Raw genomic sequence first — 5,938 nt, 5'->3', positions numbered from 1 at the left:
ATTTATTTCTTTTTCATCAACGCAAACAACAAACCAAACACTTTATTTATTTACCCAGTTATCGCAAAGTATTCATCAAAATTACCAATGCAATCTATTTTCACAAGTCCCTGTGTTTGACCTTGGACTTACCAGGAAACTCGGAGGAATTTACACTTGAATTTCGCTGGGGAAACTTAAGTGCACAACGCAATTCCATCAATGCATATTATCCATATTTCCACTACATAAAATATCGCATCAAGTTTTTGGCACCGTTGCCGGGGACTTCGACAAAATAGTTTGTTAACGGTAATTTTTTTTTATTTCTTTGCAGAACTCTCAATCTCTGGCGAATTACAACCTGGAGATTGAGAGGAAATTCAGAAGAAGATTAAGAGACCGCCAACAACAACAAGAAGGAACACCAAGAATGGCGGAGCAGCCGGACGCAAGGGCCGCTAACGCGAATATTATAATGGTCAACCCCATCCTTTTGGTGAATGACCACAATAGACCCATCCGGGACTATACGTCACATAACCTCTATGATTTCTCTCCAGGAATCATGAGGTCAGCGCTAGATGGATCGAGGTTTGAAATGAAGCTAGTAATGTTGCAGATGATCCAGGCTGCTGGGCAGTTTGGAGGAAGGTGTGGTGAAGACCTGCACGCCCACCTCCGGGGCTTCATAGAAATCTATAACACTTTTGTGTTCCCGAATATCTCAACCGAGGAAGTTCGACTAACTCTGTTTCCCTTTTCTTTGTGTGATCAGGCGAGGAATTGGGCATATCCTCTCGAACCAGGGGAGATAACTTCGTGGGAACAGGTGGTGGAAAAGTTTATGAAGAAGTATTTCCCACCAACTGAGAATTCTATGAGAAGGAAATTAATAAAAAAATTTGAACAAGAAGATGAAAAATCAATCAACGATGCTTGGGCGAGGTTTAAGCGGCTGGTAAGAGACTGTCCACACAATGGCTTACAAGATTTCCTACAAATGGAAATTTTCTTCCAAGGATTGAACCCCTCTTCGCAGACTACTGCCAATGCGGTAGCCGCTGGTGGTCTGCTCGACAAAACATATGAGGAGGCTAAGAGTATACTTGATCGCATTTCCAAAAATCACGAGGATTAGAGGCAAAGCGATCAGATATTAAGAATCAAAGAAAATGACGTAAACAATGGGGCCATCGCATCCCTACAAAATCAAATGACTGCGATGATGAGTTTAATACAAGGTATCGCAATTAATAATACGGGAGCGAAGAAGTAGGTCAGCGCAATCACTTAAATAACTGCAAGTTGTGTCATTTGCGGTGATGCTCACTCGATGGAGGAATGCCCAACAAAACCGCAGTCGGTATGCTTCATGAGAGATAATCCCTACTCCAATACATATAACCCCGGGTGGCAAAATCACCCAAATTTTGCGTGGAAAAATCAACAACAAAGCTTTCAACCTATGGCACAAAAAGGAGGGCACCTGGATTTTCCCCCCAAAACAACGGTCCAGCACAAAACCAAGCTAGCAGCTCACAACCACCGCAATCTTCGTCCTTAGAGAGCTTGCTGAAGCAGTATATTGGGAAAAATGAATCTGTGCTTCAGAACTAAGCTACATTCATTAGAAATCTTGAAATTCAAATAGGACAAATTGTGGGTGAGCTGAAAAATAGACTGCAAGGAGCATTGTCGAGCTCAATTGAGCTCCCTCGCAATGTTGAGGGTAACGGAAAGGAACAATGCTTAGTAGTCTCCTTGCTAAGTGATGACATGATTGCGGAAGAAGGGAAGAAGCGCATTGCAACCAACTTGAATGCGGTGATAACCGAAGACCCATTGACCTATAGTTTGGAGAAGCCCGAGAAAACAAACCCTGAAGTTGCATCCACTCTTAAGCCTCTAGATCTTGTGATAGAAGAAGTCCAACCACCAGTGACTTCGCAAAGATTGAAAGAGGAACAAAATAAGGAAGAAAATATCGCAATAATGGCTGCAGCGCAAAATGCTATGATCCCACCTAAAATGGGCGACCCAGGAATCTTCACGATCCCATGCTCTATCGGAGGGACCATCAGTGGCCAAGCACTATTTGACCTTGGGGCAAGTATAAACATAATGCCGCTATCAATCTTCAAACAATTGAATGCCGGCACACTTATACCCACAAAGAAAACTCTCCTGCTCGCGAACAGATCTCGAATATATCCTGAAGGAGAGTTGAAAAATGCCGAAATTTGAATCGATAAATTCATCCTGCCGGCAGACTTCCTCATTTTGGATTATAAAACGGATGAAGATGCGCCCAACATATTGGGACGACCATTCCTTTCAACTGGTCGCGCTCAAATTGATGTCCGCAAGGGGAAAATTGTAATGAGCATTCATGGGAAAAAACTCTGGATTAAGGCAGTAAAGATCCTAAAGGACAAAGAAAAGAGAGAAAAGCTACCATGGACGTGAACAAACCAGCCGAAAATAAGTGGTCCATGCGCTATCAAATGACCGCAACATATCAGGGATGCAAGTTTTGGGAAACATCGATTCTTCAACTCTTCTCCATTATTCAAAATTTTTACTATATCTTTTCAATCTTGATCTATCCTTACTTTACTATCACTATGTTCTTTCAAAAAAAAAAAAAAAACTTGTTGTTTTGTTTTAAAATCGTTTGATCCTCTCTTTGTCTATTTACAACAATTAGGGCACAGGATTATAGAGATATTACATGAAGAAGCAAATGATTCAACTCCATCACCGCAATCTACAAAAGATAGATCACCGCAAGGATGGATGCGTCAATACATAATGCGAGCGTCAACGCAAAATTTGGGGGTGTACTCTTATCTTTATTTCAAATTTTGCGCTATCACATTGCATTTTATTTTTCAAAGTTTTATCACCACATTCTCTTTAATTACCACAATCATTTGACATAAATAAATTTAGTAGTTTACCACATTTCTGTTTCTTTGCCAAGTATGATTTCAATAAGCAAAAATATGCTTCTATCTCTTTCGTATATATTAGAGTCAACTTAGTTTTAAGATAGTCACCTCTTTACAATGCATTCTATGACCATCACATGACTTATTTTAATCCTTTGGCAATGGGGACATGGCTGCATTTTAAATTTGGGGGTGGGGTATTTGTTTCTGACCTTGCTTCTATTTCTTTCAAATTTTTTTTTTAGAATAACAACTCCATTGTCAACGCAATGGGAAACACATGTTGATAAGAGTTAAATTGTGAAAGGCACTTACCCATAGTTGGATGTCCGCATGACACACGTGGGGGCAAGCCAAAATGAAAGTAAGTCACCAGGATCAACGCATAAATCAATGACCGCAACTCCACTGCAAAATCGGTATGAGTTTAGTTTGAGAAAAAGTGCATTGCTTGTAGTTGGATGTTCGCATGACACACGTGGGGGCAAGCCAAAACGAAGGCAAGACACTCGGATCAGCGCAAGGTAAGAAAAAATAGCAAAGAAGAATTTTTTTTTGTGTAGGGATAAAATCATTTGACACCCCGGAAGAAAATTTTCTTTTTTTTGAAATAAATCATGCGATGTTCTGGAATTTAGTAAAGTCCTTTTGAAAGTTAAGCTTGCAGTCCCTAGGTCTTAGAAATATTTTAAGAAGAGACTTGAACAAGACTTAAGGAAATTCTGGTATATGGGATTTGAATGAAGTATTCTTGAGAAATCTAGGAAAAGAACTTTGCAGTTAACTTGCTAAAGGAATCTTTAGCTTATGCTTGAGGACAAGCATTGTTTAAATTTGGGGGTGTGATAACGGGAAGAAATGCACGTTATCATAGTGCTAAGTTCTTAAACAATATTGGATTGCGTTGATGAAATATGTTAAATTGCGTCCATTAAGCATAAATTCTATAATATTACAGTCGCATGCGTTTAGCGCATTAAAACTATTGAATTTTGTATTTTTGTGCAGAATATGCGTTAATGCAATGCAAAGATTGCGATCATAAGAATTCATTATTCGAGCGCAACTTCACCGCAAGGCTTTGTGTTGATTGTGCTCACAAACATCCGCCCGAGAAGGATCGCCGCAACTTGGACAGCACAACATGGTGGGCGCATCTGGGTGAAAGGCCAATTAAGAGTGATGGGACAGAAAACTAATGACAGTCGAATCCAAATTAAGATGACAGCTGATAACGGTCACAAAGTACATTCAACTTTATTAGTGATAATTATTTGGCGCGTCAATCAAGAATTAAAGCTGTCCCATCTGTACAACCAGGAGAGAGAAGCCACCTTTCACCATGGATGCTCTATAAATACCAAGTGCATTCTTCAGATAAGGGGTTCACCATTTTTACGATCTTTTGTTCCACGAGTTCACGCCTCTGTCCATAGTTTAATTTCATTTTAAGGCGGATACAAAGGAGAAAGTTTTGTCAATAGATCATTTCAGTAAGCTTGGGAGAGCGCCAAAATCTCTAAAGACAGAGAGAGGGCCGACGCCTGCGGAAGCGGGAACATCTTTAGATTAGAATAGAGATTTCAGTGTAAAAAGCCTCAGTCAGCAAGGAATTGCTACCAGGCTCTCTACCTTTTACTTCCATTGTCATTTTGTACTTAACTCAATTATAAGAATGGAATTTCTTTCTCTATATCTGTTCACTCTCTGTGATTCACACATGAGTAACTAAATCAGTTGAATGGGATGAGAAGCATTTAGCTAGCACAACTAGGGAATCTTCATTCTTTGCGATTATCTTGTTTATGTATGCTTCATTCATCCATTAGAGATACACGGGAGGGTAGTCTAAGGACAAGATCTAGACTTGGGAAGCTCAGGTTAGAATCTAGGTTTGGAAGAATCATATTAGAATGCATAAACAAAAGATAGGCGCTTAGGAATGAGCACTATTTGTTATCAACGAATCGCATGTATCCTAGAGATAGGATATGATTGTATGCGGTCACCTTGCTTTCATGCATCTTGCATCAATGCATAGGACAAAAGTTAAGACTTAGGGATGAGCTCTATGGACATTTTGCATTCAACATATGCATCCTAGATTTAGGAGCATTGCATTTACATTGGAAAATGACTTGCTGTGCATGGTAGTAACATGATTGCATATTCTAACGCATTCCCGAGTAATGCTAGCTAAAGATCTTCTCAACCCGTTCATCGCATACTCATTGCATCTATCAACGCAACTTTCGTTTCTCAAATCCGCCGCATTTATTTATTTCTTTTTCATCAATGCAAACAACAAACCAAACACTTTATTTATTTACCTGGTTACCAAAAATTTTTCATCAAAATTACCAATGCAATCTATTTTCACAAGTCCCTGTGTTCGACCCTGGACTTATCTGGAAACTCAAAGGAATTTACACTTGAATTTTGCTGGGGAAACTTGAGTGCACAACACAATTCCATCAACGAATATGATCCATATTTCCACTACATAAAAAATCGCATCTGGGTATCCTTGCGATCATGCTTATTGATGCGATGAAGTCATCCCCTCCACCATTTTATCTATTTTTTCATACATCTTATTACGCATTAACAATTGCCATGTCTCTAACTCTCATAGTCACACTTCCATTGCTTAATCTGTTTAGTTAGGAGTAGGAGTAGCGCATAGCCTTTAAACTTCAATATTCTTTTATTTTTCGCCGCAACACATTACTCCATAACATTTAGCTAGAAGTCCCTGAGTTCGACTTCGGATCACCCCAAGAAACTTGCGATCTTGTTATACTTGGCGAGAGAGCAAGAAAACTTGTGGCAGAAATGCATGGTTATCGCATAGATCCTTAGACGCATATTGAATATCCCTTAGTCCAACACATGACCAGCGATGCATAGAGAACGAACAATGAATGCATATTTATTTACTCCATTTCTCACGCATCAAGTTTTTTTTTAATTTTCATTAATTTATAATGTAAGTGTTATATTAT

The sequence above is a fragment of the Benincasa hispida genome, chromosome 10 (genome assembly GCF_027475165.1).
Source record: "Benincasa hispida cultivar pf3 chromosome 10, pf3_genome.v1.1, whole genome shotgun sequence".
NCBI lineage: Eukaryota > Viridiplantae > Streptophyta > Magnoliopsida > Cucurbitales > Cucurbitaceae > Benincasa > Benincasa hispida.
The sequence above is the reverse complement of the archived record's forward strand: the minus strand, read 5'-3'. Positions refer to the sequence as shown.